We start from the raw sequence: 13,820 nt of genomic DNA, 5'->3' as shown, positions 1-13,820 counted from the left end.
ACTACAACACAGCACTTTCAACTCTTCTTGTTTAAACACAGTGTTTGTAACCTTAGCATATCCAGTCTTTCTGAGCAAGCAAAGTATTATGCCAGTGCCTTTTAAAGGAGATGCTACAAACTGCCAAAATTAAATGAAATCCTTCTTTATGTTTCAACATTTCAAGATAACTAGGTCATAAACTAGGACACACAAAAAGGTGGTATCTTTTTGGTTCTCAAAAAAAGAGAAAAGCAGCCAAATGCAGCAGAATAAGAATTACTCTACAAAGGAAAAAATAGTTTCTTCTGATTTCTGCCCAGAATTTAGCAGAATGCTTTTTGCTCACATGTAAAAATAAATATACCTTTTTATTTTTTAACACTTTTCAGACAAGTGCTAAATTAGAGTAAAGAATCTGATTTGGAGAAATTATTTCTTTTTTAAAACAAAAAAGACAGTCACTCCTATTGCAGTATCAGATAAGCTTGCGCTCATGCTTTATTTGACATATTAATAAAAAATGAGTGCACAGTAGGTTCAACAGTAATACCACATGCACCATATATCAGTTTATATGTGTAAAACAAGGAAACTATTTTGAATTATTTGGATGATGGGGCAGGTTTCACAAGCCTAATCTTGTTCAGTTTGTGACTTGAGTGAGTACTGCCCTGTGCAGTATCACTTAAGTGTCATGTGATTGCATTATCTGTCAATAAATGCATTATTTCAAAGTAGTGTATTTCCTCTTTTTAAAAAAAAAGCAAATACTTTAAAATACATCCATCAGAGCAGAAACTCAGTGCACTAAAAGTGAATAAACTGACACATGAATGAGAAATTAAATTCAACGCACAGTTGAATTGCATGAACATGGTCATAAAATCCATGTGAATAGTTACGTGTTTGCGCCTTGCTTTGATAACTTGAAAAAAATCATTGTGAGACTTCAGAAAGATGGAAAAAGATAAAAAGAAGATTGGTGACCCTCAAAAAATCAACTGAAATATATTTGCTGCAGTAATCAGGAGGTATAGAAGAAGCCATAGTACTACCAATCAGAGCTCTAGCATTTGCCCTCCTAAAATGACGATATTGACAGTGTGTCACAATCTTTCTGAGACAGACAAGTGCTTCAGACTTGAAACAGGGGTCATCATTGAAAATCCGATTTTCTGTGACAGCTTAGACCATAGGTGTCAAACTCTGGCCCGCGGGCCAAATTTGGCCCACGGCCTAATTACATTTGGCCCACGAAGCCATACAAAATTACTATTAGAGCTGGCCTGCCAGTATTATACAGTGCATGTACTGCTAATACTACAATTCCCAGAATGCTCTGTTGGTGTTTTGGCGCATCAGCCATGACAGGACCCATTAGCACCCTCTCCTCTGTTGACCATAGTCATAGCAACCATGCAAATACTGCCATGCTACCTATCCCAAAATGGCAAAAAGAAAGGCAGAAAACAGGAGCTTTCTGGACTGGTGGGAGAATATGATGAAAATTTGATAAATGATAAAATGATAACATTTAATTCAGATGGCTGCAAATACATTTTTTTATTTAAGAAATGAATTCCACTGATGTGTTATTTAATTTGAATTTTGATTTTGCATGTGTGCAATATTAAGTTGTATATACGTTTATATAAGTTATATATATTGTTTAGTATTAAGCTTTGTTTGTTCCATATTCAGTTTTTCAGCAAAACTTGTTTGAGTCCATAAGAAAAGATTCCTTGTTATATTTGGAGGAAGATTTTTTTTCAATGAATATTAATGACTTTGATCCAGTTTTGAATTTTGGCCCACTGTGTATTTGAGTTTGACAGCCCTAGCTTAGACCATGGCTGTCAAAAATAAGGCCTGGGGGCCAGAATGGGCTCAGCAAAGACTCCAGTATGACCCAGTGAAAGGCTTTGGAAAAAGTGCAATGAGGGCATGGATTGTGAACTTTCTAACTGTAGTTTTACAGATTTTAAAGACCTCCACCATTGCCATTCATACTGCATCAAATAGTTATGCAATAGATACGCAATTAAATGAAATTACAAAATGAAGTACCAGAACCTTTTGCTTTACACATGTATTGTGCAGAAAATGGAGATGTATTGTTGAAACTGCACTTTGTTTTCTTATATTATGATATTTCATGGATGACCTGTTTAGTTAAATGTCCTTACAATGACAGAAAGAGTTTTTTCACTGGTCTGGCCCACGATTTAAACTTAGTTTGAAATCCCTGACTTAAACAGTGCAAAGAATAGACCATAATGATAACCCCCACTTAAAAGAAGAAGAAAAAAGTCTTGTTCACATATTAGGCATTTGGCACATATGCAAGATAAAACTAAAATAAATTTGTGTAATTCAGATGACGTCCAACATATTTGCCATTAACCTTGCAAGGGCTTCTAGAGTGCATGGTTCCTACAATGAAGCATAGAGGTGGGAATGTGATGATAGGGACATGTTGACATTTATAGATTGCACCATGAATGCGTGTTTATGTAAGACAAAATATTTTCTGACAGCATGCCTCCCACTCTCCAGTAGTCTGGTACAAGAATGATATTCCAGCATGATAATACAGCAGATTGCCAAAATCAGAGAAAAAGAAAAAAGGTAAAACTATGACCTGGCTGGTGCATTTCCTGACTTGAATCCAACTGAACACCTTTGGAGTGTTTTTAAAGAGGAAGGTAGAGCAACAACCCCTCCAGCAAAGAACAGCTGGAAAAAATTATCTAAAGAACGACAGAACATCTCTGGAAAAAAGTGTGCAGTGCTGTACAGTATCCTACATGCAGGAAAACATGGCGTCTGCAACCACAAATAAAGGAGGTGGACAAAGCTTGTGTTCAATTTGAAAATGAAGCAGTTATGTGACACTGTTTTAAGTCATTTGACTGTTAAGCGATACTGCATGGGGTGTACAAACTATCCTATAAATGCAGCATCAGTGTTTACTTTGAGTGGTTACATGCTGTGAAGACAGAAGTTACTGTTAAACATTCCTCATTTATTTTGATATTTTGCATTGACAAATGGGACCTGAATCTTATAAATCATTGTCTCCTTTCCAACTTTCAGCAAAAACTGAGAAGACAGCACCTAGCTGTCTAAAATGTTATTCTCAAGAGATACTACTGCGTCTTACACAGATGGAGGCTGTTACTCTGGCTTGTATCATACATTATCCGATACAGGCTGTAGTTTTATAAATCACTATTAAATATTTAAATTTGTATTGCTGCTGCATTTGATGAACATATTTTCTCTCAAGGGAAATTTATCTTACAGTTAGAAAGCAAAATCATAACAGACCTCCAAGTGGGAGTAACACTGAAACTATCCCCAGTGAAAGAAGCTCATATCTGTCAACATAAATGCATTTTCAGAAAGTCATAATTAATTAATACTTGTCCACCCAATAGTCTTTTCTTTAACCACTTATTGGCTTCAGTTTTTATTTTAATTCAATTTTATAACACTAATACACTGCATTTGGTCTTTGACAAGGGCACAGAGCAGTTATCTATTCTTTTGCCTGAACCGAAATAATAAGAGAACAAGATTAAAATGTATCTATACGTTTTCCCTACCAAGTGTTAGTGTCTAAAGATCGGATGAAACCTTCTCTTTCCATGAGCACAGAGCTCCTCAGATAAGATTTGAGAACATTTACACAACAGAACAGCAATAGAATGATTAATGAGTCATAATTGCAAATTCAGCAGACGTTTCACTTAAAAAAACAGTATTTGTTACCTCATTCCCTCTTGTTGAGCTGTGCGTATCAGACCAAATTTGCATTATGAGCCATAATTGCAGGTAAGGCTGTTACAGTAGAGTCAACACAGCAGTGTAAACAGATATTTTGTTACTTATCTGAGAGCGACTTGCCAACAGTATGTGGCTGTTGTTCATTTTATCAAATGTCAAAATGCTAACAAATGTCAGCAGGTGGCTGTTCTCAGACAACAAAAAGCAGGCCTAGACAGACTGTATTTGAAGCTGTGTTTCTCCACAAAAACCAGGTGCTGGTTTTCACTCGATGCACTTTTGCAGTTTTTCTGAAAGACTCAAAAAGTTGGTCGCTCACCCACCCCAGAGTTAATGAAGTCTGACATTACTGTAGAGAATGGGATCTTGGCAAGATAAATATGCATCAGTTGGCTAAATTATTGTTCATTATGAGCCACCATGGCTGCATGTGTGTTTATGGCTAGGCCAATCATTGTGCTAGTGGACGTAGTTTAGCCATGCGTAGTAAAGTCTCTCCATGTCAGCCCTGCTCACTCAGTTGTTATGTTTCTGATTAAACCCATGACAGGCATTTGTGGCATCATTGGGCAAAAAATTCTATAATAACCTTTGAGCATATTGTAATTCAAATTGTTGAACAAATGAAAGTCTGGTCAATATTACTGCCAATGTAAATGCACTCATGACGAGAACATTTAGCTGTGAGAGCAGAACCACAATTGTCACAGTTAATAAATACCAAACTAATTTCATAAAGACAATCTCCAATACAAAAACTCCCATTTTAGCATTCACTGTGTTCTTCAGCGGGAGAAAATGAAGGACCATTAAAGTTTAGAATGAATTTGAATGCTGGAGAACTTCAGCTTAAATGAGCAACAGCGTGTGCAGCAGAGGGAAGATGTGCCGCGTGTACACATGCTGCAATTTTTCTTGGTCTGACTAGTTGTTTTTCTGGAGGCACAGTAGCTCCTTCCACTATTTGGAGGTGCCAGCAGAAGCTGATTGTTTTCACAGAATATCTGACTCTTGTACTCTTGCAAGGATATAGTGACAGCAAGTAAGACAAAAATCAAATCATTTTTAAAAAAGTTACCTACTGCATTTAGAATTTAATAAGCATCCAGTTTATGCCTTTGGTACATTTGCAGTTTGCAGAGTTGTTTTAAATGCCTTCTGTGCTTTGTCAGATGTTATGTCAGCAGAATAATGTCCCAAAAAAATCTGTATTTTATGGCTTCCTTTTACCAGTTATAGTGTTGTCAGAATGTTATTTTGTTCCTATTTTGCATAACGTGATGACTGTAGAAGGTGTAATTACACTGGCCCGCTAAGTCATTGGTTGCTTGAAGTGAATATGAGAACTATGCACTGGAGTTAAAATTCTACAAAAATCTTCCAAGCCGCATACAGATCCAGTATCATTTTTGTATTTTCAAAGCGACCCAACTGATTAATTTGAATGAACCAGTTCACTGTCAACTGCTCTCAAGGAAACTGCTGGGAAGTAATTTTTGTGGACCAATATACAACGCCCATCTGCAAGGTTTCCCATCCCACACAAACAAATATGGAATCCATTACTATATAATGCCTTATAGTGTACTACTGTTTGTTGTCACTGTTTATCTTGTGGTTGCCACAGCAAAATGCAGAGCAACTGTCACCCCATAACTTCACAGCAATGTAATTTCTTGTCCTATTTAAACACATTTAATAACCCTTCAAACGTATGAATGTATTATCCAAACTTCCTTGAAGCAGGATGTCCCCATGAACACACCCTCAGTGCCTTTGTAAATATGTCTACATACACAAGTTTTTCTTATCAAAGTGCTACTAGATTAATAGTTATTTAACTAGAATTCTCCAAACATAACTCTTAAGAAGGAAATATTTGCCTTATGCCAGACAGTCTGATCCCTAACCGAATTGCTTTTTGTTGCCAATTTTCTTTTTTTTTTTCTCTTTCCCCCCCTTTTTACCTACAAGCACTCCTGGTGCCAGAAACACGTTCAACAGTTCAGACCCATTTTCAGTGCCCACACTAAAGCTGGCAGAGCCATTTAGCTTGGCAGTCCGAGCTCTGCAACAGCATCTACAGTCATTACTATGCCAAGCACTGTAGCTCTCCTGTAGACGTTAGGGTGCAAGATCAGAACCACTGTGCTCCATCCAGGCCAAACATACAGCTGTGGCTTTACTATCAGGCCACACCAAGGCCTGTCTTGGCTGAAGCATAATACAAACCACCTCATTTCTCTTTGATCTGGCCTGGGAACACATTTGCCACAGATTTCCTGAAATTTTACAGTTTTGAGCTCATCCAGTAAACACGCACGATGAATAATTTCAACATTTGTCCTATAGATGGGTTCTCTTCTGTATACTAGACTGTTAATGCCAGCAAAAGAGGTAAAGGCAAAAAATAAAACTACTGCACATAAAACAGTGTTTGTGGGTTGTGGTACTGTTGCAAAGACCTGATATGTTAGTTGATTGATTATCAGTGGTCTGCAGGTGCAGGCTTTGAGGTGCTGTGTGTGCAGTTATTATCAAACACTTTATGTGGATAAGGTACTCCTACCTGTTTGTATTGTTCGTGTGATGTTTTAGCACAAGAGAGATAGATGGCAAAATTGTTGGATGACATTGAAATTATGAAAATTACTCCCCTTGTTACACAACATGTTTGTTTGAAAGCTGCACACCAAGGTTGAGGAGAAGTGTACCATGAGGCATATTACGGTCTAGATGCTTTTGTGCAAAGGCCTTGAAAGGCTTGTGATGGTAGAGGTTGGAATGGATTAAGCAGAAACTTAATATTGTCTTGAGAAATCAGAAAGGGAAAACTTTGTGCATTTTTCAAGAAAACTGCAACTTGAATAACAATATACCTAAAATAAAAATGTGTCTAAAAAGAAGACTAGAATGCCCTGGAGTGTGAAAATTGAGAATCCAAGCCACAATTACATAGAATCTCTGCTTCTTCTTTGTACAGGGTTTAGCTACCCTTTTAAAACCAAATTTGTGCTATTTGGCTTTAAATATTGTTTCGAAGAAGCCTCACTGCTTAATTAAACATTTTTCATATTTTTACCTAAGATTTTGATGTACCTCAGATCATTATAGTCATATGGCATATTAACAGTAGATCACCAACATAGGGCTTTCAGCATCCTTTGCTGGCACTGAGCGCTTTCAATCCTTGTGTGAATTTGAAAAACTCTTGCTTGTTTAGTTTGTAAACTACTCCAACTGACAACTTGGCATCTCTTCTTCTTTCCTGCCTCTCTGTGTTGGTGAGTGTTTTTACTGCAAACTTTTCAATTTAAAAAAAAAAAAAAAAAGTAGTTCAAAAATAAGAAAATCTGAAAAATAAACTTCAGCCAATTTTTGTCAGAAAGGCTTATATAAATATGCCTAGAGCTTGAAATTTATTTAGATACGCTCAGTTTAAGATAAAGCTAAAGGCAAACTCGGTGACATAGCTAAGTCGTGATGTTTCTGGCATTGCACACACGTGCACACACACACACACACACACACACACACACACACACACACACACACACACACACACACACACATGCATACAAGCGGTCTGTTTGGATGAAATGAATACGTGATAGAGATTTGGCATTTTTCTACCAACCCAGGACAGGATTTGGTCTCCCTCTCTCTGTCTTTCTCACTATCTCTGACTCTCTCACTATCTCTCTCTCTGTCTCTCAGCCTATTTATTAACTAAAGAGCTTTCTCTTTGTTTGTCAGGGAGGATTGTCCTCAATGGAGATTTTCTGTGTAATCATCTGATTATCCATCAATTCCCTAAAAAGCCCCAGAGAGGCTGTGTATCCACATTATGCTGAAGGGCAAAGCAATGAGACAGGGAAGGAAAGGGGAGGGATTTTTTGGAGGAAATGATCAAAACGAATTTAATCTTCTTTACCTGTTACAGGTATCTGCATTCAGTTTGTTTTTTAGCTTTGCCTAGTTCTGTATTCCTGGAACGTGAGCTTATCCCAATTTCCTTCTGATATTCCTCCAGCTCTTCTACCTGCACTATAATAGACAGCCTGGTTTCGTCATTGGTCTGTTCTGGCACTTTGAGAGAGCAGGAGCATCAGCTTGCATGCATTTGCATAGAGCCCTATGGAGATTGAAATTCACATTGAATAGGTGTTTTTTCTTCCTCCTCTGGCTGTGCCTAGCTTGTGTATGACAAATCTGTTGCATTAACTCCCAGGGTAGGCCGGGAGCAGGAATGTTTGTGGAGCGACAAATTACACATCAGAGCTTTATTTAACATTCCCTACATGGCTACAAGCAATGAACTATTAAGATGTCAAATAGAAGAACTGCTACAGATGCAACCCTGCATGCAAAGATACTAAAAGTATAGGAAGGGCATAAGAAAGGGAAAGAATAAAAAATCTGTTTGAGAAGCAGGAAGCTAGTATGAGAGTCTGCTTTCTCGTGAGATATTTATTCTGCCAGTCCTACAGTTCCTTATAGTTCGGCTTTTAAATTTGAGATTGCCTTGTTATTAAGGATGTGGTGATAGATGATAATTGCTGGAATTTATAGTGATATACAACAGTATGACAATCTTATTTTTTTTCTCCATTGAGTATTCAGTTAGTATTAGTATTCATTATGTATTAAATTAATGGTACCGTTGAAAGAATATTAATTTTCCCCGCTATAGTTTGCTGCCGCACCCCTTTCATATAATTGACACACTGACACACATCCTTCCCTCCTTGCACACTGTGAAATTAATGTGTGCATGGCGGGAGCTCATTGGTCCATTGCTATATAAAAGAAAAGGTTATTGTAGTCGGGCATTTGTAGAGATGTAGGTGTTGTGCCTCTACCCTGTGTTTCTGTGTGTGTGTGTGTGTGTGTGTGTGTGTGTCAAAAATAGACTCTGCACCTGCACCAGACACACAGTATAACAGTTAGGTGTGAGAAAAATTACCTTACGAGTTGATGACACTTGTTACCAAGTACAGTGAGAGCTTCCCAGTAAGTCATCCAAGACAAACCAGTAGTGAACATAATGCAGTCCGTTGAGACCCCACGGTACAATATAATCACAATACTTAACTCAAGAGACAACATGAATGGTTTTAAATATTTTTGCAATGTGCTGAGTATTGGAAACAATATATATAGCAATTTCTTTATTTTGACCTTTTTTTTCACCTGCGTTTTATATCCCCAAAGGCACAATTTGTCAGTGTCCGTTTCATTTCGTACAATACAGTAATCAGTCTCCTCTTCACACTTAAGCCATTTTTGTTGCAGCAAAATTGCTGCTGGATTGCTGGATTGTCAAATAGACATACTGACCAACATTGTCATTTAAATCGAGAATGTTGCATGTGTCATGAAAAACTGCTCTGCAGTCCAGTCTAGTTTAACTAAATGCAAATGCATGGACTTCTGTACTGTTATTTTAAGCACGAGATAACAGTCAACAGTTCTTTGTGAGATAATGAGCCACACATCATAAGTTTAATTTTCAATTCAATTTTATTTATACAGCACCAAATCACAGCAACAGTTGTCTCAAGGCGTTTCATATTGTAAAGTAGACCCTACAATAATACACACAGAGGAAAACTCAACAATCATATGACCCCCTAGGAGTAAGTGTTTTGGCAAGAGTGGGAAGGAAAAACTCCCTTTTAACAGGAAAAAACCTCCAGCAGAACCAGGCTCAGGGAGGGGTGGCCATCTGGCATTGACCAATTGGGTGAGAGAAGGAAGACAGGACAAAAGATGCTGTGGAAGAGAGCCAGAGATTAATAATAAGTGAACAAGTGAACCCTTCCTGCTGTACTTGACTTGAGAGCCTGGGTACGACTGTGTCCATGGGGAGGAAGGGGGGGTTGTCCACACATACACTCAGCAGCACCAACGGTGGACTGAATAGGCAATGAGTTTTATTCTTTCAGTATGAAAACATTTAGTTTGTTTTTGAATTTTATATAATAAAATATCAATATGTGGTGTCATACAAAAGCAGACATCATGAAATAAATTAAATCCAAACAAAATCATTCATATAATAATAAATGTGGGGACTGGAACTAGATTGTTAGCAGGAAATATTTTGGGTGTTGTCAGCTCTGGCATTCAGCCTCCATAGATTAGGATCTGTGTCAACTTTTTAGGTTATGTTCCTCAGGTTCTACCCGGATATTTTTGCAATGTGATGTGAAGAGAGATCTTCTGTTGTTGGTTTGTTGTTTGTTTTGTTTTTTGCATGTCTGCAAAAGTCTTTACGCTGGGCAAAATTACACAACATGAAAGTTCAGTCCTAAGGGCTTATTATAATGTAACAAGATGATTAATATTATTCAATCAAGGCATATTATCACAATTGTAAAATTTGTCTTTATCTCTTTCCTTTTCCTTACCATAGTTTTCAGAATTGAAACTGCCTTGATTCATCTGACAGTCACGTTGGGTGCTATTCTGATGGGTTAATGTGTTTTTAGCAAAGGTGCCATAGTAACATAGGAGCTATATGAAAACTTTGCCTTGCAATAAGCCTCCTCTTCTCCACTCAGAGTATCAAAGTGAAGTCTAAGTGGGTATTCAATGTAGAGAAAGGTAGCTGACTAGCCTTGCTGCACCATTTGTCTTCTAAGTGTTCAAGGGAACACCGTGGTGGGCCTGCATTCATTGTACTCAGGCATGCCATTTTCTCTCCTTAGCTTTTCTATCCCAGCCCAATTGACCCTATTTCGTTCCTTGCTCCGGCCTACCTCAGCTACACACTGCTACGACTGGGTCATCGTCCTGATGATAAGTGCTACATCCTGTTGAGTGAAGTGGCGGGAGACATTAGTCTGGGTCTGAATAAAGGGTAGACACTGACACAAGGACAGATTACTTGTCCAGACAATGGAAAACGCCAGTTTGAACAGGCTCTGATTAAATAGATGGTGATTGAAGTTTCACTTCAGACAGGAGGATAACTATTGCTTTTTCCCAGAGGTAGAGGTTCAGTTTAGACTTTATTCTGCTTCCAGAGTCTATTCTTTTGTTTTCTGGGAGAGTAAACCATGTTTGGCTTTTATCTTCTTGTTCATTTGACCTTTTCAATTGTATTTCTACATTTGCACTTTACTTTCACATACGTAACATACATAAAAAAACCTTTCACATATTTTTTTTCTATCTTCCCAACAAAGCACAGTAGTAAGCTTGACACATTTTATTAGAGCTCATTTGCAACTTACTGATATCTTTCAGCACAAAAACACAGGACTTCAAGCTTATTATTAAGTTTCACTGATGAAATTGTGAGCTTGTAGCATTTACTATTATTAAGCTTTTAAACAGATATATCGATCGATTTTGTAATCGTATCACCAGACCTGCGACCATATGTTCTGGACACTCGGGTAAAGAGAGGGGCTGAGCTGTCAACTGATCACCACCTGGTGGTGAGTTGGATCAGGTGGCGGGGGAGGACGCTGGACAGACCTGGTGCACCTAAACGCGTAGTGAGGGTGTGCTGGGAACGTCTAGCAGAGGCCCCAGTCCGCGAGATCTTCAACGCACACCTCCGGCAGAGCTTCAACAGCATTCCGAGGGAGACTGGGGACATTGAGTCCGAATGGACCATGTTCAGCGTCTCCATTGCCGAAGCTGCTGCATTGAGCTGCGGCCGCAAGGTGGTTGGTGCCTGCCGTGGTGGTAATCCCCGAACCAAATGGTGGACACCAGAGGTGAAGGGAGCCACCAGGCTGAAGAAGGAGGCCTATCGGGCTTGGTTAGCCTGTGGGACTCCGGAGGCAGCCGACAGGTATCGACAGGCCAAGCGGAATGCGGCTCGGGCAGTGGCTGAAGCAAAAACTCGGGTGTGGGAGGAGTTCGGAGAGGCCATGGAAAAAGACTTTCGGACTGCCTCGAAGAGATTCTGGCAAACCGTCAGGCGTCTCAGGAGGGTGGGTGCTCTACCTGCGCTGTGTATAGTGCTGGCGGAGCGCTGTTGACGTCGACTGAGAAAATTGTCGGGCGGTGGAAGGAATACTTCGAGGACCTCCTTAATCCCACTGACACGTCTTCCGAGGAGGAAGCAGAGTCTGGGGATGAGGGGTATGACCCGCCAATTTCCGGGGGCGAGGTCACTGAGGCAGTTAAACAACTCCTTGGTGGCAGAGCCCCTGGTGTTGATGAGGTCCGCCCCGAGTTCCTGAAGGCGCTGGACGTTGTAGGGCTGTCTTGGTTGACACGTCTCTGCAATGTTGCGTGGAGATCAGGGGCAGTGCCTGTGGACTGGCAGACCGGGGTGGTGGTCCCCATCTTTAAGAAGGGGGACCGGAGGGTGTGTTCCAACTACAGGGGGATCACACTCCTCAGCCTCCCTGGGAAAGTCTATGCCAGGGTGCTGGAGAGGAGAGTTTGTCCGCTAGTCGAACCTCGGATACAGGAGGAACAATGCGGTTTTCGTTCTGGTCGCGGAACACTGGACCAGCTCTTTATCCTCTCCAGGATACTTGAGGGTGCATGGGAGTTTGCCCAACCAGTCTACATGTGTTTTGTGGACCTGGAGAAGGCATTCGACCGTGTCCCTCGGGGTGTCCTGTGGGAGGTGTTGCGGGAGTATGGGGTGTCTGGCCCATTGCTACGGGCCATTCAATCCCTATACAACCGTTGCAAGAGCTTGGTTCGCATTGCCGGCAATAAGTCGGACTCGTTCCCGGTGGGTGATGGGCTCCGCCAGGGCTGCCCTTTGTCTCCGGTTCTGTTCATAATTTTTATGGACAGGATTTCTAGGCGCAGCCAAGTGGCGGAGGGCTTTCGCTTTGGTGGCCTCAGAATCTCATCTCTGATTTTTGCGGATGATGTGGTTCTGTTGGCTTCATCGGGTGAGGGCCTCCAGCTCGCACTGGAGCGGTTCGCAGCCGAGTGTGACGCAGCGGGAATGAGGATCAGCACCTCCAAATCTGAGGCCATGGTTCTCAGCCGGAAAAGGGTGGAGTGCCCACTCCGGGTCGGGGATGAGTTCCTGCCCCAAGTGGAGGAGTTCAAGTATCTCGGGGTCTTGTTCGCGAGTGATGGGAGAAGGGAGCCGGAGATCGACAGACGGATTGGGGCTGCGGCTGCAGTAATGCGGACGCTGCACCGGTCAGTCGTGGTGAAGAGGGAGCTGAGTGTAAAAGCGAAGCTCTCAATTTACCGGTCGATCTACGTCCCTACCCTCACCTATGGCCACGAGCTGTGGGTAGTGACCGAAAGAACGAGATCGCGGATACAAGCGGCGGAAATGAGCTTCCTCCGAAGGGTGGCTGGCCTCTCCCTTAGAGATAGGGTGAGAAGTTCGGCCATCCGGGAGGGGCTCAGAGTAGAGCAGCTGCTGCTCCACATCGAAAGGAGCCAGCTGAGGTGGTTCGGGCATCTGGCAAGGATGCCCCCTGGGCGCCTCCTGGGCGAGGTGTTCCAGGCATGTCCCACCGGGAGGAGGCCCCGGGGCAGACCCAGGACACGCTGGAGAGATTATATCTCTCGGCTGGCCTGGGAACGCCTTGGTATTCCCCCGGACAAGCTGGAGGAGGTGGCTGGGGAGAGGGAGGTCTGGACCTCTTTGCTTAGGCTGCTACCCCCGCGACCCGACCTCGGATAAGCGGATGAAGATGGATGGATGGATGGATAAACAGATATAAAGAAAGCCTAGACTAGTTCTCAGAAGTGTCTGCATTGATAGAGGTTTCTGTGTACTTTGCACACCTGTCCTGAAAGCCCTGATCCCCAGAATAGAAAGAGGGAGGCAAATTGTGCACATCAGAGCCGGTATGCGACTCAGTCATTGTCCTATCCCTTTCAGCAATCTTAGTTCTCCTGCCACTTCCTCCTCAACACCACCTTTAAGATCTGAATGACTCTTTCAAACCCATTTCACAGCTGGGAGCTTGACTAATATTCTGCTGCCATGTGTTTCCCCTCCATTACAAATCATGTGACATGTCTGTGATTGCTCTCTCTCCAAGTTTGTGAGCACGTGGGTGTAAGTATATAAATATATGTTATGATTTTCAGTGTTG

The 13,820-nt window shown here is 41.2% G+C and overlaps 1 protein-coding gene across 7 annotated transcripts in view; it reads left to right on the top strand.

Moving 5' to 3' along the window:
- Positions 1 to 13,820, top strand: part of LOC120720942 (protein diaphanous homolog 3-like) — a 183,743-nt gene that overhangs the window by 111,158 nt on the left and 58,765 nt on the right. The gene's annotated exons all lie outside the window — the stretch shown is intronic.

The sequence above is a fragment of the Simochromis diagramma genome, unplaced genomic scaffold (genome assembly GCF_900408965.1).
Source record: "Simochromis diagramma unplaced genomic scaffold, fSimDia1.1 OVJJ01000603.1, whole genome shotgun sequence".
Taxonomy (NCBI): Eukaryota; Metazoa; Chordata; class Actinopteri; order Cichliformes; family Cichlidae; genus Simochromis; species Simochromis diagramma.
This window is presented reverse-complemented; position numbering and strand designations above follow the sequence as displayed.